The sequence below is a fragment of the Herpailurus yagouaroundi genome, unplaced genomic scaffold (assembly GCF_014898765.1).
Source record: "Herpailurus yagouaroundi ecotype Mexico unplaced genomic scaffold, PumYag 191, whole genome shotgun sequence".
In the NCBI taxonomy this organism is placed as follows: domain Eukaryota; kingdom Metazoa; phylum Chordata; class Mammalia; order Carnivora; family Felidae; genus Herpailurus; species Herpailurus yagouaroundi.
In genome coordinates this window covers 7,378,742-7,402,089 of record NW_024412422.1, presented here as the reverse complement: position 1 = coordinate 7,402,089, position 23,348 = coordinate 7,378,742, and the positions used below count along the sequence as shown (strand labels likewise).

The window sequence follows — 23,348 nt, the reverse complement described above, 5'->3', positions numbered from 1 at the left end:
TTTTTTTTTTTTTGGGGGGGGGGGGATCATATAATATTATATGGTTTCAAGAGGTAAATTGTAAAAACATAAAGATAAATCTGCACCTTGCTTAAAAGCTATGGACTCAGGTTCTATCAAGAGAGAAAGAGAATGGGGCACCTGGGTGGCTCAGTCGGTTAAGAAAGAAGGAGAATTCATTCAGTTTGCTTGTTTCTGCATAGTTTGCTATGTAGAAAGCAAAACCAACATGTCCCTCTTCTATTCTAACCTTTGGGCAAACAGGATTTGCGGCACTGAAGAGGTTTCTAGAAAAGGATACAGTGGTGGTGACATTCCAAAGCTCCTCTAAGCATAACTTTCTTTCCCTAGCAGAGGCAGGAAATCTTTTTTATCTTGTGTGCTGACTCTGCAATCAATTGGTGGTGGCTGTGTGCATGGTCTTCGGAAAAGAGTGCTATGATCGATTGGTAATGTCTGCCATAGGCAAGGGAACGAAGAGTGGTGGACCTGTTGTGTGTCTGCTATCCCTGGACCCTGGTACGGTCTTGTCTTCTATCACAAGTGTCCTAGGCAAAAGGAGAACATCGTGGAGAAGACACAGCACATCTGAACATAACACGTCTCACTCCATTTCACACGGATACGCCAAGATAGCATTTCGATTCAAGAAAGCTCTCAAGACAGACATGACACAGAAACACACTTTTGGGAGAAATTTTCCTTCCTTCACTGGACTTATTGGAATAGGATACCAAATGAGTGACTCCCTCTCAGCATCAGTATGGCCAGAAAATGCCATTTCCTTCCGTCTGGTTACCCTCCATTCGACTCTGTCACTGTGACACCATATGCTGCTAGAACAACACTTCCTCCTTGGAATAAAAAGGTCTCTTTCAAAAGACTTATTAAGTCAGAATATTAATCATATTCATCATTATTCAGTCTGCTTGCTGTCCACAATATTTAAATGAAGGGAAATGAAAAATAAAAAAAGACAAGTTTAGGATCTTCAACACACTGACGAATACATAATGACGGGGAAGAAAGCAACAGTGACCATAAAAAAAAAAAAATCTTAAAGTTAAAAAGAAAATCCACAAATAGACTCTTAAGTTTCAATATTAGTCTGTATTTCGAAAATAAGGGCAGAGATGATTAAAGAGATGAATTCACATTTGAATAGAGTCCAAATGACTTAAGAATTATTTGGATTCCAATATTTCAGTTGGACAGGGAATGATATTAGAGTTATATGATACATTAAGGGTTGAAATGAAATGGAAATATTTCTTTCATTTAAAAGTAATTTTCTTGCCTTTGTGGTCCTTGAGAGTTTCCTAGCATGTGAGTGCCAACCACCTTCCCACCCCTTTGCTGTGGACTCACAGAATCCTATCTCAGGTCCAGCTTGTTTCGAGGGGAGTGGGGAATGGAGTTGGAGTTCATGAGAGCTCCTTTTTGTAAATCTCACCGTTGCAAGGGAAGTCTCTCCGCCTAGAGTTGAGAAGTCAGTAATTTTGAATCCAAAGCCAGCAAACATTTATTTATTAAGTACCTACTATGTGCCAGGCCCTGTACTAAGGTCTCTTATATATGGCATCTCATTAAACCCCCACGAGAAACAGAAACATCATAGCAGACTCTACCCATGACTCAGTCCTAAGTGTGGATTTGACAGTTAGGTGACAGCAGGGTTTCTCAGCCTCAGCATTTTAGGCTGGATAATCCTTTGTTGTTGAGGACGGTCCCGTGTTGTAGAATGTTTAGCAACATCCGACGCCTCTACCCACTAGATGCCAATAGCATAGCCCACGTTAGTTATGACAACCAAAAATGTCTGGAAACATTGCCAAATGTCCCCTGGCAGGGCGAAACTGCCCTCCGTTGAGACCCTCTTCCTTAGAGACAGAATGGTTTGAGTCCTCGGGCAGCTGGAGACAAACCTTCCTTTTATTCCTTCTTATGGTCTGACTCAGTGGTTCTCAAACCCGAGGGTGGGGGGGGGGGGGGGCGTCCATACACAATACCGTATATGCCCTACTACATGGGCAGAGATTTTTCAAAGGTAATTCGACTCCATCCATTTTTGCCTCCCGTGTTTACATACGAACGTAACCTCTCTCTTAAATTTAACATCTCTGGCCTCCTGAGGAGCCCGGCAGAGGTCACAAAGATCGTACCAGCACAGACTCTCTCTCATGCCTAGGGTTTTGCCTCTGAAGCCAACGATGATAACTGTTTTCCTTTTTTTTTTTTTTTATGTTTATTTATTTTTGAGATTGAAAGAGAGAGAGAGAGTCTGGGGGAGGGGCAGAGAGAGAGAGGACAGAGGATTTGAAGTAGGCCCTGTGCTGACAGCAGAGACCCCGACGTGGGGCTCAAACTCACAAACCGTGAGATCGTGACCTGAGCCGAAGTCGGGCGCTGAACCGACTGAGCCAAATAACGGCCATTTTTGAACACTTCCCATGGAGTCAGGCCATCTCACTGCATCCTTCCCTTGACGCTGTGAGATGGGTACTATTTCTGCCCCACTTCAAGAGGAGACACCGAGGCTCACACAAGTGAAATAACTTGCCACCAACTACACAGCCAGTAAATGGTGGGACCTATCTGACGCCAAGCTGTATTGCTTTTCAATAGAAAATATGCCCAGTGTAAACTCGGTAACTCTTAGCGGCTGTTTACTAGTGGAAAACAAATCTGTCTAATTTGATCATGAGCAGTTATTCAGAATGACTCCCCTGAACCAAAGAAGACCGTTTCTACTGGCCAGTTCTCCCAATGTCGTGGCTAGCGAGGATATGGATACTCCAAATTGCATTTCTCTTCCAGAACGCCAAACAGAAGCTACCCAAACGCGCATTAACTCACCTTCACGACAGAACAGATCATTTCACTCGGAGCTACAAAAAGACCAGAGTGTTGGCGGGTACTATAAAATCATCTCGATCACACTTGCCACCTCACAGCACCATTACACTTTTACTCCTGCATTTCCCCACGTGGCTGGGTGCTTTCCGAGGTCAGGGCCTGACTTACTCGTGGTGACCAGACCCTGGCCCCACACCGCGTTTGTTGAGTTAGTGAATAATACGCGAGCGCGCCCTGGATCCCAACATCTATACACACTTTATCTCCATTCTCCCAGTAACTGTGGGTGGTATAGGTTTTTGAGATCCCCTTCGTCGTAGGAAGAGACGGGCGCTGGGGGAGAGCAAGTGACTGGCCCCAAGGTCACCCCCCGCCCGGTAGACTGTAGTTCCAGGCTTCATACTCAAGTCACAGGCTTCGAAGCCCCGTTTTCATGCTTTTTGTAATAAGGACCTCCAAGGTAAAGGTGTGCTGAACTCGGGAACTAGACTAGCCCTCATGTCTACCGTCTCTGAACTGTCTTATTACTAAGCAAATTGAATAGAGGGAAATCGCAGCCTACACACCTTTAATGTACATGGATTCAGTCACGTATGGTGTATGCACCTGCCCAGGTGAGTGTGGGTGGGGCCTGCGGGTGCTCGTCCCTTGCCATTTCAGGGGTCATCAGCCTCTCTTGCCCTGAGAGGGAATCCAGTCTTTACAAATGTTTTCCAGTGGTTAACGGTCGTCATTTCTCATATAATCTGACCCCTAAGTTTGAGGCAATTGCTTCATCCTACTCTCAACCAAAGAATAATGTGGGATAAATTGGCTAGACGGAACATCCCGTATTGAGAGATAGTCTGTGGATGACCAGTGTTGCCATTTCCTAAGAGATCTTTTGAGGGATACATGTGGCTATCGTCAAACATGCTGATATTTGATCCCAAGATATACTTGAGAATTGCTGGAAAATCATTAACATCAGCCATTACACAAGAGATCTGTGAAGACATACGGGGCACCTGGGTGGCTCAGTTGGTTGAGCACTGACTTCGGCTCAGGTCATGATCTCGCGGCTCGTGGGTTCGAGCCCTAAGTCAGGCTCTGTGCTGACAGCTTGGAGCCTGGGGCCTGCTTCGGATTCTGTCTCCCTCTCTCTCTGCCCCTCCCCCACTCGTGCTCTGTCTCTCTCTTTCTCCAAAATAAATAACCGTTGAAAGAAAGAGATCTATGAAGGCATAAAATAAGAAAGATAACTGCCTTTTTTTCTCAAAAGAAAAAAGTCAGAGTTATCTTTCTTATTTTATGAGAGTTAGGCATTGTTCTATGCAGTTCATATAGACTAACTCATTTAATCGTCTTAATATAACTATTTGGTAGATACTAGCATTATTATTCCCATTGCACAGATGAAGAACTGAGGTACAGAGGGCTTCAATAAGTTACCCAAGGACATAGCTAGGAAATGAGAGGCCAGAAATGGAGGTAGACTGGGCTCTCGACACTAAACCACATTCTTATCTCCCCAACCAGGCAGTGATCGCCAGGAGACTTGGACTAGAGTCCCTCATCTTTCCATCTCTTTCAGACCTGACCCTGTCCTGTAGCCCCTGCAAATCCAGTAAAGACTTGTTTGGATGCGAATCAAACCCTCAGATGGTTGACGATCCTTTCAAACGTTTTGACAAGGGGAAAGGAACAACTACCCGGGAAACTCAACATTTTGAGGCGATCTACAGCTTGGTAAATACCAAAAAGAGTGGAAACAGGGTGATAAAAAGAAATATAAGTAGCCTCACCGTTATCTTCAGCGTACATTATAACGCAGAACGGCGGCTGGTGGCTCTCTGTAGAAAACACAACCTCTTTGCAATGTTTTGTTTGTGTTACTGTTTCTGTTAGTGTGAACGAATTACAAATAAAGACTCACTTCAATATTTAGTGAGAATTCTACTAATTGGACCAGGGCTTGAATGCGGGCCTAGATTTGTTCTGACTCTGAAAAATGCTTTGCGAAGGCCAAGCGCGCGTGCGAGGTAGCAGGGGAGAAAGGCTTAGCCGACTCAAGACAACTGTTTTCAAGCAAGTTGACAACCACTTTGCCAGGGTTCCTTTAATGAGCTAATTACAAAGGGCTCTTAGGTGTTCTGTGCAGCCAGTCCTGGAGGAGCTCTACTTAAGAAACACTGAATGAGTCATTAGCACCTGAAATACTATAAACACTATAGACTCTTAGGAACTGACAATGAAATGAATGTATCTGCCACTTCAGACTGATCTCCGGTAGCATTCAGGACCTTTTCAGTTGCAAGCAACAGAAAACCAACGAAAACTGGTTGAAACAGAAAGGAATGTTTGCTAGCATTAGGCAAGGCTGAGTCCCTGTGTTTAAAGGATGTCAGCAGGAAACTGACTTTGTCCATTTCCTGGCTTTCCTTCTTTTGTGTCCCTTCCATTCTCAAGCAGGCTTCCCCTAAATGCCGTGAAAGCTGTTCCTGGCTGTCTCAGCTGTACATTCTACCAGCCCAGCATCCCAGTGGAAAGAAAGCACCTGCTTCTCGATAGGAAAGGTAAAAATCCCGGGGCTAAGAGTCTTTGGCTCTGATTGGCCCAGCTTGGGTCACGTGCTCACCCTTGAGCCAATCCCAGTGGCCAGAACAGTGTTGCTCTTGTAAGTCAAAATTGGTCACTGCCTACCCGCAGGCCCATTGCAACCGCCAGGATCAAGGGGAGGAGGGCATTCTCCCAGAGAAATATCCAGGTTCTGAGACCTGGCTACGGCGGGGGAGGGGAGGAAGGTCGGTATCAGAGAAGGGTGAACGCCGGGCAGGCAAAACCAGTGAAGGTCCTTGAATCCTTCTCTCTAAATTATCTCCAACAAGCAAGGTGTTACCAAGCGGAGGAACTTCCTATGGTTTACAAGCGTCATCGAGATATTTGCTTAGGATGTCTGAGGTTTAAAACAAGGTCTGTATTGGCTACAACATTTTGGAAATATTTTCTCCAAGTTGCACTCACCCACATGGCTTGCAGTTTGGGGGGGGGGGGTTCTTTCTATCTTTCCTTTTTATTATTATTATTTTTTTTAATTCTTGGAAGAAGTCCTTAAGAACAGAAATGTCACAGGATGATTCAAAACAGACAGACGACTCTGAGAGCAGACAGAGATGGGAAATTAGCACACAGTTGACATTCCTTCTGTCCCAATGACATTTCTTATGTTGAATAATATTCTCAGGGTTCCTCTTCTGCCTCTCCTTTTTTATGGTAATGACTTTGTTCCTAATTACAAAAGCAATACCTGCCTATTTCAGAAAGAATTGAATGCATCCAGAAAGCACCGCGAGGTGAGCACACAAATGTGCCCGCATGCACACACACGCCCACACACCCCCTCAGCCACCATTTTAATTAGAAACGTCTATCTAATGAGAGCCATTCCCTTAGATGTTATCCAGGGACTATCTGGCCCCGTTTCCGTTTCGCAGATGAGGAAGCTGAGGCTCATAGCACAAGTGTTGAAGCTGGGAATTGAACTCCTGTGTCCGACCTCAAAGCCCTTGCTCTGTAGCCCTCCACTCTATCCTATGAGCCAAAGATTTCCAAAATTGACCTTACAAAAATGGCATATCGTTCATAATGTTTCATGACTTGCTTTCTCACATGCCACATTTTCTTGTGTCAATTACTATGTTCCTGTGCAATATTTTTGGACTGCACTGTGCCATAATTTACTCAGCTAATCCCTGACTGTTGGACATTTAAGTTGCTCCTAATTTTTCAGTATTATATTAATGTTGCCGTGAACCACCTTGGGAGAACATTTCCACGTACGTCTCTGACCGTGTCCTTCGGATAAGTTCCTAGAAGGGCCGGACCAAAGGGATTGTATGTTTTTAATGTTTAATACCTATTGCCAAATTGTTCTTCAGAAAGGCAGGCCCAGTTGTACAAAACCTCAGCAACGTATGCATGTCTGTTTCCCCGCTCTGTGTCATTATGCCTCTTCCTCAGAGATTACGAGTCATTAGCTGATTGTGCCTCCCATACCCTGCAAAGGAAAATGGGGACCTTTTCAAAGTATAAATCATTTAATAGTATTTAAATGGTTTAATGCAAACGCAGTGGTAAAAATTTGTCAGTAATAATTTGCATCCCTATCATTGTTACTGTCTGCATTAGGAGACTTCATAACCTTTTTTCCCTAGCGCATGGGACCGAATCTGCAAGCTTGGCACAGGACTCTAGCCAGTACCATTAAGATAACTGGGTGCACGTCAGGAGTGATGTTTTGGCTTCAGTGAAGGACATTATAAGGCTGACCTGCTGTAATAATCCTTGCTTATGACTTTAAGTGGCTATGTTAACATGGAGCCCTTCCCACCGAATCTCCCTCTGTATGGAAACCACCCTGATTCAGGGAGCCATTGTGTCCCGGGCCATTCAGGGAGCTGTTTTGTGTCCCAGGATGGGTCCTGATTGGACCCAGGCCGTGGCCTCTGATATAGTTGGACTCGAAACACAAGAGAACCAGACTTCTTTTGGGAATCTGGAGTTGAAAAAATGCCACAATTGAAGCCAAGCAGAGAGTAGCTGAGTCCACTAGTGAGAAGTGGAGCATCGGAGGGAAGATTCTAGCCAAGACCCCATGGCTCCGTGTCAGGGACAGGTGTGGCACCTGGTAAGTAGGTCCTCAATACATATTCACTGTTGACTGAAGAAGGACTCTGATTACAGGAGATGTACCTTTTTCTACTCTGTTCGGCACCCCTCTTCCTTCCCCTGGTAGCGTCACCCCTATGCCTTCGGGAATTCCTACGGGAACTGTAATTCTAAAATGTTACTCTAGCGGGAGAAAGGCAGGTTCCCAAAGGAACGGGAAAGAGAGGTCTACTGCACGGGAACTGACACCGTCCGCTTGATCCACCGGAACTGAGAGGTGAAGTGTAGACTCCTCGATTCTTGGGGCCTCTACCTGGTGTGACCCCAACATCCTTGCCCTGCTTCCACACCCACACTCCTCCTTGGTTTATTTCCACACCCAGGACTTGCCCTGCACTTAGGCCTGTGTGCGTTCACACTACTGCCCCTCATGCCTGGAGTATTCCTCCTCCCCTCGCTGCCAGGGAAATCCTACAAGGCCGTCACGAATGCTGCCCCTTCCAAGATCCTGATCTGCCCTAGTTTATTTTCTTCAAAGTACTGGTCAGGACCTAAGATTCCCTTACCTGTTTGTGTGCTTTTGGTCTGTGTTCCCCGCCACCGGGTCACTCAGGAGAGATCTTGTCTGTCTTGTTTACAGCTGCATCCTTGGGCCTTAAAACAGAGCCTGGGACATGATAGGAACTCAAAGAACCTATCTTCACCGACCCAGCCTTTGGGTGTCACCCAAGCAAGACCAGAGAAAGATTTTGTCTAGAAGCTGGACTCGTCAGGGTAGAGGGTGGACGCCTGCCGAGTCATCTGGTAGTCGTCTGTCATGAGTCCCTGTAGCCAAGAGCTGCAGGTCTGTTCTGGCCTACCCTGTTCCCAAGACCTGGGGGCTCATCTCTCCTTTAATTCCAGAGCCATGCCACAACCTTCCAAAAACTTATTTCTCTATCCAGGTGACTCTCTTTCTATTTCTGGTCCTCATAGAACCCTAACCAAATTCTGAGCTTCATAACTAACATTCATTTGCTCATTTGCACAGGGGGAAACTGAGGCGGGGACTTGCCCCATGTCCCAGGGCCGGCATCACTCGTGGGCTTTGGGAAGCTTTTCCTCATTTCCTGTTAAGCTTGGAGAATCAACAGCCAACTCAGAACAAGACACAGTCCCTCCACACTGTTTTCTAACTTCCCAACCCATTCTTGGCAGCCTGACCTCCACTTGGTAATGAGGACGGGAGTATGATCTTCCAGAAGCAAAGGGCCAGGTGGGAGGTGTCGAGTTCCATCTGGAAAGCTGAGGGCTGGATCTGTTCCTGGGTGACTTCTGTAGCACTGCAGGAGGCACAAAACCAAGCCCCTCCTGGCTTCTACACCTATCACAGACCATCTGATGTTCTGGGTTCACATGCCCTTAGCCCCTCTCTAAGCTCCTGTCTACTCTGAGTGGACTCAATATGGAATTTAAGACATGGCCTTGGGATGATTTCTTGACCTGCCATCTATATTCCTATCATTCATTCACTTACCAAATGTTTATTGAACACCTACTATGTGTGGCCCTATTCTAGAAAATTGGGATGTATCAGACCCTCACCTTCATCAGTTACTGTCTAGCAGGGGGAGATAAGCAAGAAGTAATAAGTCATAATAAGAAAATTACCTAGTGTGTTAAAAGGTTCTAAATGCTCTGGAACAAAAAGCAGAGCCAGGTAAAGGGGCTTAGGGAGACATAGAGGAGGCAAGTTGCAGTTTTAAACAGATTATTCAGGAATGGCCTCGTGAGAACAGGTTGGAGGAAAGAGCCGGCTGAGTCACATAGGCCCCTAGGGGAAGGGTGTTCCAGGCAGAGGGACCACCAAGTGCCAAGGCCCTTAAGGGAGGGACTTTACAATCCAGCACGTTTGGTTTCCGATGTTGAATTCTCTTACTTTCTCTCTGTGCAAGCATGGGAAAATGAAGTAACCTCTCTGAGCCTCGGTTTCCTTACCCGGGCAATGGGGACAAAAATGAGATAATACTCCTAAAGCAGCTGGACGGAACAGAGCTGATACTGAGTCACCATTGTCAACTACGGGCCCTTCCCAACCCCGGAGATCTGGAGAATCACTGCAGGAAAGCCCGGGGTAGCAGCAGGCAGCGGAGTGCAGTGATTGAGAACATGGGTTCCGGCTCTGGCATTTAGTAGCCCGGTGACCTTGGGCTCGTTTATGTAACCTCAGCGTCCTCTCTTTAAAGTCGGATAATAATAGCAGCGACATCAGACAGGCACTGTGAGGAATAAATGAGAGAATCCTGGAACGTGCTCGGGAGGTGGGCTTGGCTCCGAAGAAGCACTCAATGAATGGCAGCTATTTTTTGGCTGAAACCATGGGGAGAGAGGCTTTCTTTTCTTGGTAGGATTGCTAAGCTGGTAGAATGTGAGCTAGTAGCTGCTGGGGGCCATCTGTGGGAGGTCCTGCCTGCAAAGGAAGCCAACCCAAAGAAGGCAGAGCTGAGAGGTGGACAGAAAGGGACTCCTGATGACTTTTTTTTTTTTTAATGTAACTTTAAAGAATAATATTAAAAACTTATTACCACGGGGTTACACCATACATGCGTTTAGCTTATGCAAACCCAACGCTCTGTGCTCGCCTGGGGAAGGAGGAAGTGATTGCCGGCCTCAGGAAACAGTGTCAGGTGGGAGGTGGTGAGTGTCCAGAAAGGTGAGGAAGAATTTGTCCCTCTTTGGCTTCCGTAGCTGAGGGAGGCACAAAACCAAGCCCCACACTTCTCCCCCGCGGCAACCATCCCCAGCCATCCCAGTGTTCAGCACCGCGATGCCCTCTTTAAAACCTCCCCAAATCTCACCCACCTGCTCACGAACCTGTTTGAGAAAAGGCATAACAACAAAAAGCCGCTATGAATTATTTCCTGCTTTTAATGGAACTTTTTTTCCCCTTGCACTAAAAATCTAGTCATATGCCTACGTGTGGGAGGTATTGTTTATTCATTCTATGGACAATTCTGGCTGTACTTGGGATATGGGGGCCCTCACTGTGACTCCGGAGCCCAACGCCCCCCCGCCCCGCCCGCCCCCAGACCTCTGCCACCCGCAGGTTTTAGTGGAGTGGCTCTCAGTCCGTGGCCTGCAGCCCACGGCGTGGGCCCACGGTTCCCACCCAAAGGCCACTCTTCCTCTGGTTCTTATGAACAAGTAACACATCCATTCATCGATTTCCAGCTTTATGCATGACTAAGTGCCACTTTCTAGGAAACTACTAAGTGAGTTACTACGACTTACTAGTCATAACTAAAATTAGGATGTTACTAGGGTTTACCAAGAACTCAGCGCCGTGCTCCTCTTGGAAGTGTGGCTCCTGCTCCACGTTTGCCAACACTGTAAAACTCCTACTGCACAAATCAGAGACGGGAAACTGGGGCTCCGGAGGCAGGAAGAGGCTTTGGCCGTGCCTAAGTGAGCCCAAGGTCAAATCGAATTGGAGAGCCACTGTTCCAAGATCTGGAAATTCAGAAATCCCCTCTCTGGGGTGCTCTAGCTGACCCCCAACTCACACACATGTCAATAGCCCTGACCTTTCCCGCTGCCCTTACGTCAACCCAGACCCTGCACATTTAAACCATAATGACTTATCCACACAACACACTTCAGACAGCAAGTATCCATAAATAACATTAAAATTCCAGTCCTGACCTCCACATGCCAAAGACCTCCTCCACATACTTAATGAATATTCACTAAGACTCTAAAATATGTCAGACATATTTTAGTTCTGGCGCATACAGTGGTGATCCAGTGGCCACATTTCCTGTCTGCATTAAGCTTACAGTCTGGTATGGGAAAAAGACATCACACAAGTAAACAGCAAAGCAATTACATAAATCTGGGTGCTTAAAAAACCAAACAAGGTATTGAGGTGGAGAATAGCAGGGGAGGCCCTGTTTAAACACAGTGGTCAGGGTTCTGTGGGTGCAAGCAACAGAAAATGATGCTGGAAGTTGATTGGAAAGATGGCAGGTGGCTCACAGAAGCAACAGAAAAAGACTGGATGAGGTTCAGGAAAGACAGGAACCAGGGAAATTCTGGGGATCTAGGGAGCAGGAAGGGGTGGAGTGTCTTAAATGTTTCACATAAAGAAATTGCTGTGCTTCCCAGAAGTGGTATATAGTTCCCCGTCCCTGACAGACTTGGACATGTGACTGGTTTTGGCCAATGGAGTGTCAGCAGATCTGACTCATATTCACATGCCAGATCTGAACTGAAAGCTTTATTTATTTATTTTTTTTTTAATTTTTTTTTTTCAACGTTTATTTATTTTTGGGACAGAGAGAGACAGAGCATGAACGGGGGAGGGGCAGAGAGAGAGGGAGACACAGAATCGGAAACAGGCTCCAGGCTCCGAGCCATCAGCCCAGAGCCCGACGCGGGACTCGAACTCACGGACCGCGAGATCGTGACCTGGCTGAAGTCGGACGCTTAACCGACTGCGCCACCCAGGCGCCCCTGAACTGAAAGCTTTAAGAGAGGTTGCTCAGTTCAGTTCTGTCACCTGCTGTTTTCCGTGAGCCATAAAGGCAACGTGTCCCAAATGGGGGCTGCCCCTTCAGTCTGTGTCCCAGCGTAAGAGGTACGTGGAGCAGAGCTGCGGCAGCTGAAATGTAATAAACGTGAAATAGATGTTTGTTGTTGGAAACCACTACACTTGGGGTTGTTTGTTACTGCGGCAACGCTGACGAATCCACTGAAAATGATGCCGTCACCCCCAAAATTGGTATGGATGTCAGGCAGACAAAATGAATGGCACTGACTATTGAAGGCATTACCAAGGAGACGGCAAAAGAAAGCTGAGGCCTGAAGCCTGCAAGGTATTCAGCCATGCAAAGAATCAGGTGTAGACTGTTCTAGGCCAGGAAACCACGTGGCCAAAGATATGAAGTAGAAAAGCACTTGGCATTTTTTTAAACACTTATTTCTTTTGAGAGAGAGAGAGAGAGAGTACGTGCACATACGAGCGAGTGGCGGAGGGACAGAGGGAAAGAGAGTAAGAGAGAGAATCCCAAGCAGGCTCCGCACTGTCAGCATAGAGCCCGACGCAGAGCTTGAACTCACGAACCATGAGATTATGGCCTGAGCCGAAATCCAGAGTCGGACACTTTACTGACTGAGCCGCCCAGGAGCCCCAAGTTCTTGACATTTTTAAGACCCCTGAAAGAAGGCTGGCATGGCCGGAACATCCTGGTTCTTTGTCCCCACTCTGTTTCCATTCTCCCCGTTTCCAGTCCTTCCGCTTGGACTCACGTCCTGTCCATGAGAGTGCTCGTGTCCGTGGATGTGCTGGCCCACCTCACGTTCACCATCCCTGACCACACACCTCTCGAAGGACCCAGCTTGTGGTTATCTGTGGTTTTCCCCACTCATAGCTATTTGGGATGTTTGCCCATTCTACCTCTGATCCCCAAACACCAGCCTGAACCCCTCTGAAATCACAGGCGTGGGCATCAGACAAGGTGGGCTCTCTTCCCATGCCACTACCCAAACTTGTTCTGTGGGGCTCCAATTCAGCATCCGGGAAGGAGAAATCCCTCCACACATCTCCTAATTGGTGGCCACACACAGCTCGTTAAGCTTAATTAATGAGCCTCTATCAACTCGTTTCTGAGGCCTTAGTGGAAAGTTGAATTCTACACGCAGTTTGGGGAAACAGATGGAGGGGGTGTATGCGTGGTTCTCAGCAGTAGGTTATATTCCTGCTAGGCACTCATTGGGCACTCGGGCTAAAATCTCAAGCTCATTCAACTGAATGATGTATCTGTTCCTGAGTCCTATGAAATAGACCCACTTTAAGATACCTGCCTGCACTCACGTCCCATGTCGGAGAACCCGCCTCGGTCCCAGCCTGGGAATACTTCCCAGGGGTTTTCCATTTCTCAGTAGGCTTCTCTGTTCTTCATGGATTCCCCGTCCTTGGTTTCTGAGAGAACTCCGTCTTTACAATACGTCCTGTCTTGTCCGTGGGACCTGAGCAGGTCCCCGTTCCTCACAACTCAGGGTGTTCAGACTAGACCACCTGCTCTCAAGTTCGCCCACAGCAGAGACCCTCGCATCATTAACTGGACATGTGTCACCTGTCCACCCCAAGCTGATCCTGTGGGGGAAGCTTTGGTGTTTTTCATCGTGGGGTCAGGGTGAGCCTATCTGTGTAGAGCAGAGCTGAGGAAGGACGGGGAAATGGAGACACGGAGGAAGCCGCCAACTCTTCTGGAGTTCACAAGCTGGGCGGACTACGGAGCCAACTTCAGCCTTGCAAACTTGTTTTGTTTGGCCGGAACTAGGATTTTTAAAGACTGGCCTGCAAATGCTCTGGGGCGAGAATGTACGTTTTTTTGTTTCACCACAGTCCTCACCACCACCTATTGTCATGCATCCAGCGGCCTCCTTCACTCTGTCACATTACCTGTCTGGCTCCCGTGGCCTGTTGAGATGGCCATCGACGCTCTCTGTAAACCACCTGGTTAGAAAGGGTTAGCAGGACTCTACATTCACTTCAACACTGACCTCACGCTTCTAGATCTTTCTACCAGAGTCCCACCTTATCAGCCTCTCCTCGTCATTTTAATGCACCGAATGTGCTAAAGGCTTACATGCCGACCTGCGTGGAGAATTAAGGGAGCATGTCACGTTGGTTTTGCACTCGATCGGAGATGCAGAACGATACTTCTTACCAGTTGCTGCAGCTGGAGGAGGAAAATAACCTTGGCGGTGGGGGGAGAGGTTCCTTTGGAAGGCAGGAGGGTCCTCCCTGGGATCATTTTTCTGCCTCTGGGACCGTCTGATGTCTCAGGGGAGGAAAAGCCAAAAACGGCTTTCTAAACTGGAAGAGGGGGCGAAAAGAAAACACACTTGGGGATGATGGGGAGGCCTGGTCCAGGGGCAGTGCCGAAGGCTGGGGGGGGGGGGACCAATGTGCCCCAGCCTGGTAAGAGACACTCCGGCTGCATTCCCCAGCTCAGCCTGAACTTTCGACCCCATTGTCTGCTCTAATTACTGGAACCAGCAGGATTAATTCCTCGACCTACTTTCCAGTCCTTTTTGCTGCCACAGAGCGATAAGGCCTCACCGGGCTTCTCTCTGCCATTTTAATGCGGCAGAACTCACTGAGAAGTTACATGCAAACTTGCATTTGAACCAAAGGAGCATCTCATCTTTGAGCCACAGAAAGGGGCTCAGGATGGCTCCTTGTCAGCTGATTCTGACATTCGGGTTCTCTAAAGTGACTTCACGAAGAACAACCAAACACGTGAGAAAAATCTCCTACTTTGAGAACAATCAGATGTAGAAATAAAAACAAGATATCGTTGTATAGCTACTGAATTAGCATAAAGTTTAGACTGCTAATACCCAGTGCTGGTGAGGTTATAAGAAACCTGTACGTTCACAAGTTGTTGGTTGGCACAAACCTGAAAACACAGCAACGTATACCAGGAGCCATAAAAACATCGCTGCCCAATTACCCGGTAATCTCGTTCCTGGGAAGTTATCCAAAGGAAGTGTTTCAAAAGAAGGAAAAAGCTGTATACATAGAGACCTTCCCTGCAGCCCAGACACCAGGATGGCAAAATGGCCTGTAGGCTGGCAAACCCACGGGTCAAATTCAACCGGAGGCCTGTTTTTTACGCAGCCAACAAGCTAAGAATTTTTTCCGTTTGTTTTGTTTTTTTGGTTTTTTTGGTTTTTAAAAGCCTTCTGAAAAGACTGTTAAAACAAACAAGCAAACAATGACTATGTGAAGTTTGCTGACCCTGGAGGAAGGGAAAACTGGACGGAGGCCATAAAATAGCCTGAGGAAACGTTTACAACACGCCGAGCTTTGCAACATATAAATGGAATGTTCGCTATGACAGCACCTATGTAAAAGTACGTCATGTACATGCAGACAGGATGAGGAGGGAAAAACCGAAATCTGTTGTTTGGGAGTAAGTGGAAATGATTTATCTTTCTTAAAAGAATTCCTCCTTATCAGAAGCAGCCACGTGCTGGTGAGCTGGGGGTTTACTGGGCACCTGCTGTATCTTATGACAGAGTACGACACAGCCATTAAAAATGATGTTGTGGGTCTGCATTCAGTGAGAGGGAAGAATGTTCAGGACATATTGTCAAGCAAAAAGGCACATCACAGAACAGCATGCATGGTGTGATCTCATTTACATAAACTGAATACGGATGCCTCTCTGTAAATGTGTGGAGAATAATCTGGAAGGAAGGAGGGACACTGAAGATGCTCACAGTACTTATCTCTGGGGCATGGCATTTGGAGCGAATTTTATTTTCTTCTGTTTGAAGGTTTCTGTGGGGTTTGTTTTTTTGTTTTTGCAAGAACCCTTGATTATTTTTATTTGTTTTTATTTTTTTATTTAACCATTTTTTTCATGCATATTTATTTACTTAGAGAGAGCAAGCGAGCAGGGGAGGGGCAGAGAGAGAGAGAGAGAGAGAGAGAGAGAGAGAATCCCAAGCAGACACCTTGCCGGCTGGGCAAAGCCACATGCAGGGCTCGATCTGACAAACTGTGAGATCATGACCTGAGCTGAAATCAAGTCGGATGTTTGACTGAGTCACCCAGGTGCTTCTATTATTATTAGAATCAGAAACAAAGTATGTTCATAAAATCTTTGTTTATGTTGTTTGCACGTTTTTACAATATAAAAGAAAATTTTACCACTTACAATGTGACCAAAGTTCTAGGAATCTGAGCAAAATTGTCCCCTCCCAGCTGCTGGCCTGCCTTGTCAGCTGCCTCTCTACATGAAATGCTACTTGCTCTAGCCTGGGGCTCTCACACAAAGGCCTGAGATTAGGGAGAGGGGCGGGAGCCACTTGCACTGGGGGGCAAAATTTAAGGTGACACCAAAAACTTCGGTAATCACAGTAAATATTTTATTCTTTTATTTTTTCCTTTTGTAATCACAGTAAATATTTTAATGCCTCATTTTTTAAAAAATCAAAATGAACGGAAAAACCCATGATGAACAAATATTAAGTTTTTAATTTTTAAATTTATAGAATCAGAATGATTTCTTTTTCTTTTTTTTTTTTTTTTTTTTTTTTGCCGCAGGCCCCGATATGGCTCAACACCGCACTGTTACAGACCCTGCCTTTATTTAAAATGTTGATAGTTTATCATAGATGTTGGGGGGCATTAATTTTTACTTAAAAAAATATCATATTAAAGTATCTTGATATTGAGTTTTTTCACACCCCCTTAAACATATTAAAAAGCACTAGATTTCTACACTTTCAAAACATCCTGATAATACATTAATTATATCCCAATGAGGCTGTTTAAAAACTTATAGACACTGAATTTTATGTAATTTGCACATATGGCCCGCGGGTCATAATTTGCCGACTCCTGAGCTAAAACAAAGGGAATGTCTGGGGGCGCCTGGGGGGCGCGGTCAGTGAAGCGTCTGACTTCGGCTCAGGTCATGAGCTCCTGGTTCATGGGTTCGAGGCCCCGTCAGGCTCTGTGCTGACAGCTCAGAGCCTGGAGCCTGCTTCCGATTCTGTCTCCCCGTCTTTTCTGCCCATCTCCCACTTGCGCTCTGCCTCTCAAAAATAAATAAACATTAAAAAAAATTTTTTTTTAAAGAGTCTGACTCTTGATTTTTGGCTCAGGTCATGATGCCAGGGTCGTGGGATCGAGCCCGGCATCGGGCTCCATGCTGAGCATGGAATCTGTGATTCCCTCTCTCTCCCCCTCTCTCTCTGCCCCTCCCCTCCACCCCCAGTTTTTGTCTCTCATATACATTAATTAATAAATAAGTAAATAAAATACCCTTAAAAAACGGGAAGTTCTTGGCACAGAACCCGACAGGCAACAGTTGGAGCTTAAGAGGAGTCAGCTGGGCTCCGTGAGCCTGTTTCCTCCGACAGAAGATAGACCAACACCTGCCACTTGGAGTTATGTTGAAGAAACGCAGGCGGGCACCTAGAGCAGAGAAGCCTCCCTTTGGTGGCCGGTGGGGGGGGGGGGCCCCCGGAGAAGGGGGCGGGGGTGTCAGTCTTTAGGTTCCCCACGCAGTCAGGAGTGAGAGGGCTGAGCCAGGCCCCGGGAGCTTGCTCTTGAGGCCCTGGGGCTGTTAGACCAGACTGGATCCCTACTCTGTTCTCCTGGTGCCTCTGTCTCTCTCTCCTGCCACCTCTGTCTCTCTCTCCTGCCACGGTTAGTCCCACAACTTGCAGAGTTTCTTGCTGAGAGTTTCTCAGCAGAGTTGTTAATGACGGTCCAAGCAGCCACTACCTAGAAGCTTATCTGCTTCATTACCGCCCTGGCTCTCTGGGCGGGAGGGCCGCTGCCTTATCACCCACTGGCTTCAATAATTAACCATGCAGGGAAATAAAAACAAATATTGGACAGCCAGTGGCTCGTACGTGACCGAAAGCCTGTGTGGGCACCGTCTCTCCACCCACCGGACTCCTGTGTCACCCACTTGTTCCCACCGAGGAGCCACCCCCCACGCCTTAGGCTTCCAGTTTCCACTCACCCTCACCCTTGAAGACCCCCTCCCCGCCCCTCCCCTTCCAAGTCTTTCTTGCCCCCCAGTTCCTCCCCTTCAATCTGTCACGTCAGATCGCCAAGATAGAATGGACTGAGGATGCCTCTGTCACAGGCTCGTTGGAAGGATTAAATGGGACAAAGCACGTGAAGGACCTGGCTTGGTGCCTGACCCAAGACGGGACTCGGTCGATAGCTGTTAGTATCATTTCAGTAGATGTGTTAAATACCCTAGTATTTGAAGGCATGTCCTCATTCCCAGTCGTACAGGCTGGCTGTGGTTCAAGCTTCATCACCCAAAATGCAGCAAGCGTCTTGCCATTCCAGAATGGTTCATGACCAGCATCATTCATTCATTCCTTCATTCATTCCACAGCGAGGGGCTTCTGTGCCATGGTAAGTAATTACAACTCTTCTGCAGGCATTGAAGGCACTGACATTATTTTTAATGTTTATTTATTTGTTTGGCGAGGGGGCAGAGAGAGAAGGGGAGAGAGAATCCCAAGCAGGCTCCACGCTGTCAGCACGGATCCCGACGCGAGGCTCGATCTCACAAACTGTGAGATCGTGACCTGAGCCAAAATCAAGAGTTGGACGCTTAACTGAGCCACACAGGCGCCCCTGACATTTTTTAAAAGTGAAAAAAAAAAAAAAAAAAAGACTCATCAAAAGTATGTCACTTAACATCTCAGTCCAAGTACTATTCTAGATGAGAGCGACATGGTTCCTGTCCTTAAGGAGCTTAATAAATTCAAGAGGGGCGCTAGGCACATGATGCAGGGAACGCACAGGGTAGATCACTTCAGGCTAAAGGCTCAATCTCAGAGGCTTCCTGGAGGAGGAAGAGTAAGAGCTGCCCTTGAAAGACAACCAGCCGTGGCCCAGACGCAAAGGAGGCTCAGGCATCCGCGTCCCAAACAAGAGAAAAGTGCACACAGCCCTTGTGGTGTTTTTGGTGAACGGTTACACCAGCAGCCACTCTTAAACATAGTTCAAAGGCTTGCTAGGCTCCCACCTTTTCTCATGAACCCACACCACGTGCACCTGGAGGCTTTGAGCCTTGGCTGCTGCAGGAGGCGGAGCAAGTAAGTCGCTGAAGCTGTCTGAGCTCCAGCTGCCGCATCCGAACAAGGTAGATGACACAGACAGCCTCCCAGGGGTGTTATCAGGATAAAATGGAACAACACGCAAAACACTTGGAAGCCAATCAAAGCTAGAGATTGTCATGGGTATTTATCCTTGCCAACTTCTCCCTCCTGCCTGTTCCCCACCCAACCAAAGCCTTTGTATCACCCAAAGCTCCCAGTGATGGGTTAATATGTTTATTCATGACTTTCTCTAGGACGGGAATCTGACTCCTGCCTTTTAGCTGCTTTGACAGTTGGGTAGCCCCTGTTGGAAATGGACTCAATATCCATTCCTTCTTAACGCCCGCGATTTGGTTTGGGGTGGCAATGTGCCAGCCTCCAAGGTTGGCTCACGAAGGGCCTGAGCTAGTCTGGCCGTGTGACCCACTTTTGGACAACGAGACCTCAGCAGAAGGCTTTTGCTTTCTTGACAAATGAGGTCGCAGCTGGTATTGCCTCTGCCTTCATCTTCCTGCCTTGACTTGGGAAAGTGATGGCTGGAGCCGTGGCAGCCATGATACGATCACGAGCAAGTGGTCAAAAGACTCTCAGAGACAGTAGTCCTGACATGAGGGAAGCATTCGACCAACACCGTTGTTTTAATTTGGTGATTAAACAAAATGTGTTTAGCCACTGTAATGGTTTTGGCTCCCAGAGGTAATCCTGACTGATTGAGCAGGATTGATCATCGATAGGCTTTTGTTCAGAGCCCAGAGCACCAGACCAAAGCGCCAAGTCATGGGTGTCTGGGGTCTAGAGTCGGGTTAGCAGACAGGCTCAGCAATTTAGAATTCCGGTCCTGACGGGGAGGCCAGGAGCAGAACACAGGAGAGCTGAGCCCCCTTTGCTAAGCCAGAAACTGGGCAACAGGTTAGTTGGAGGGGGAGGAAGTGCCTCCATCGAACCTGGAAGCCTGGGCCACGTCAGGGCCAGACGAACAGGTCTCCGGCAGGGACAAGAAGCGCTCGGACGCCCTGACACCTGACTGGAGCCTGGGTTCTCACCACACTACATGCCCTGCCCCCTCTGCTTCCTCAACAGGTTTTGGCGTCTTGTTTCTCTGGTTATCTCTCAGGAGGTTAATTTTACGACCTTCTCTCTTTGTTCACTTGCTGCTCAGAATAAGATAGAAAGCTGAGCAGGCAGAAGGCTTAAAAACTCCAAGGGGCCATAGCCCCTCCTCCCCCACCCTGACCATGCATAAACATTTGCTGAGCGAGTACCTGAATGCACGGACGATCGAGTCCTGCAGATTCCACCCCATCACCACCTGTGCTAATCCATAATAATTTCTGTTTGACTTTGGAATGCATCATGTAATTTGAATTCTGTAAATTTACCTTCCTAATTATGTTCTTCTTTGGCTAACATAGAAATTACTTTGCACAGATTGAGTGATGGTGGGGAGAAGTTTGCTAGGTGTTGGGATCGTTAGGTAGATAATCCATATATTGGCAGTCGAGAGTTGTCTATATCAGGAAGGTCAACTAGACTGATATTTGAAGCATGGGGAGTGTGTGTGCATGTGTTTGTGTGCCTGGTATCCTGCATCTGTATTAGCCAATCCGTGGAAACTGGGCCTACTTAAAACCCTATCTCCCAGCTCAGTCTTGGCCTAGATTTTTCTGACCCACTCTGTCACTGTTCTCAGAGTTACGAGGTAGTCCGTAGCTTCAAAGATCCAACAGTGAGTTAGATTATAACTGGCGCTGCACAGACTTCAGGACCTCAATGCCGGGGACTAGGTTTCCAGGTTAGTATGCCAGATACTGGGATACCGAGTTATCACTGTTTGTCCACTATATAAAAGAATGAATGAATGAATGAATGAATGGCTGGACGGTTAGATGGATGGATAGGTGGATGAACTCTATACAATGGGTTCCCAGTCACAAATCTTGGTTCTCCAGGGATAATTGCTTTTGAGCCATCCGTATTTACTTTTGAGCCACTCGTCTGCCTGGGTCTCCACTGCTTGACCCTTCCGTTTGGCTGGGCCTGGGGTTTACTTGGATCTTGGTTAATAGGCTCTTTCCCCTGAAAGGGATCCCAAGGGCCCAACCTGGCTGGAGATTCCTGGCCCTGTGTGCCTGGGCCTGGGATGTCTGTTTCCTGGGCTTGTTCCAATGTTTAGACATTTGATGGGGCCTGGCCTGGCCATGTGCCTTTAAGCTGGCACGTCTCATCTCAGCTACATGGCCAGCACTCAGTACAAATGAGCCACTGACATTGTCAACTCAACCTTTGTCCTGACCTCTTTGCCTTGACCTCGCTGGCTTGGCTTTTGTTCCTAATATCCTCCAGGTATCTCGGCTCCAACCCCTATACTAACCCCCAGATTGATTTATGATTCCACACCATTGGCTGTGATCTCATGGTTCCCTCCTGAACAATAGGTCACACTTGACTTCCTAACCCACAACTGTGTCGCTGAGCTCTGCCTTCCCTCCTCAATGAAGGTTTATGCCAATTCCTATGATGACATCACCCTTGGCAGCTCTGGGTTAACACTTGGCCAAATCCAGGACCCTAGGTCCAGAGCATCTCATCTCCTTTTCTCTCCCGGGTCCATCTGGTCCCAGGATCTAGAGAAGGAATGTCTATACCCGGATCATCTAACACTAGCCTCTTCTGATCTCCTTGGCAGCTTTCATTCATCCAACATTTATCAAATACCTACTATGTGTCAGGCAATGTGCCAGACGCTAGGGATTTAATAGCAGCCTAGAGATACAGTCTGTGCACGAAAACGTTGCAGAGAGACATTTATGTAAACAGGCGATGCCGCGCGTTAAGAGCCAGACCAGAAGTATGAGAGTTCTGTCAACCATCAGGGTGCCCCCCACCCCGACAAAGACCAGTCAGACCCAGAATGGGGGAGAAGAAATGCTGCCAGGCGCCAAAAGGGAACCCTCAAGAAATTGCTGACCCAGAGTCCCCTGCCCTGGGTCCCAGACCCACTCTTTCCTTCGAGGGGAAGCGCTGATGCCCCAGAGGCCTTCAGCAACTTTGAATGCCACCAGTCGCTCTGATAACCAGGCTCCAGAGGGCCAGCCAGGCGCTCTCCACACAGAGGAAGACTTGATCAAACCTACCCTCTCGTAAGCTGTTTGGCGGTCTCTCTTATCTGTCAGGGATACGTTCCAAGACCCCCAGCGGATGCCAGAAACCGAGGATAGTACCAAACCCTGCATATACCACGTTTCTTCTCCCGTGCATACATACACCTATGGTGCAATCTACTTTATAAAATCAGGCACGCTAGGCGATGAACAACAATAACCGATAATACAAACAATGACAACGACCTGTGATCAAAGCTACGCGAACGTGGTCTCTTTCTCTCAAAATACCTTACTGTACTGAGCTCACCCTTGCTCTTGTGATGATGTGAGATGATAAAATGCCTACGTGATGAGACGGAGTAGGGCGCGTGACGTAGGCATGGTGACACAGCCGTTAGGCTGCTGTTGACCTTCCGACTATGTTCAGGAGGACCATCTGCTTCCAAACCACGGGTGACCGCGGGGTAACCCCAACCCAGGAAAGTGGCACCGCGGATAAGCTCCAAAGTGAACGTGGTCTTGTTTCCGCCCAAAGGAAAGACTTTGCCGGGTTACTGACAACACAGCTATTGCCAGTGCTGCCCCCCCAAGACAATGGGGACAAGGGCTTTTGAAGAATTGTCGGATCCTAAATAAGAATTAGAAGGAAGCTGAACTCTGGTCTCCATGAGGCAAGAAGTCACCAGGAGACACCTGCAGCGTAGAAGTCCTGGAGTAAGACAGTGTCGCAGAGAGAAGAGCCAAAAGAACACAAAAAAGGAAGGTTTCTTTTTCCCTCTCTCCCCCAGATACACATTCTCAGCTGATACAGCATGGCATCTGGAAATCCGAACTCACTACTGTGAACTGTGCGAGGAGAGACTATCTAAGAGTAAGTGATCTGGGGCACCCGAGTGGCTCAGTCGGCTGAATGTCCAACTTCGGCTCAGATCACGATCTCGCCGTTCACGGGTTCGAGCCCCACGTCGGGGGGCTCACCCTCTCATCTCTCTCTCAAAAATACAGACACGTTAAAAAAACAATTTAAAAAAAATAAAACACACACACAAAATTAAATAAATAAAAAATAAAAGAGTAAGTGATTCGAGTGATAGAATTTATTTGGAAAGA

General features: G+C 47.4%; 2 long non-coding RNA genes across 2 annotated transcripts in view; one reads left to right on the top strand and one right to left on the bottom strand.

The window, feature by feature from the left end:
• Nucleotides 1-23,348, bottom strand: part of LOC121010287 (uncharacterized) — a 50,375-nt gene that overhangs the window by 23,118 nt on the left and 3,909 nt on the right. The gene's annotated exons all lie outside the window — the stretch shown is intronic.
• On the top strand, nucleotides 3,352-4,782 carry LOC121010288 (uncharacterized). The gene is made up of 2 exons (XR_005781081.1): nucleotides 3,352-3,470; nucleotides 4,430-4,782. It is a non-coding gene; the product is annotated as an uncharacterized LOC121010288 (long non-coding RNA).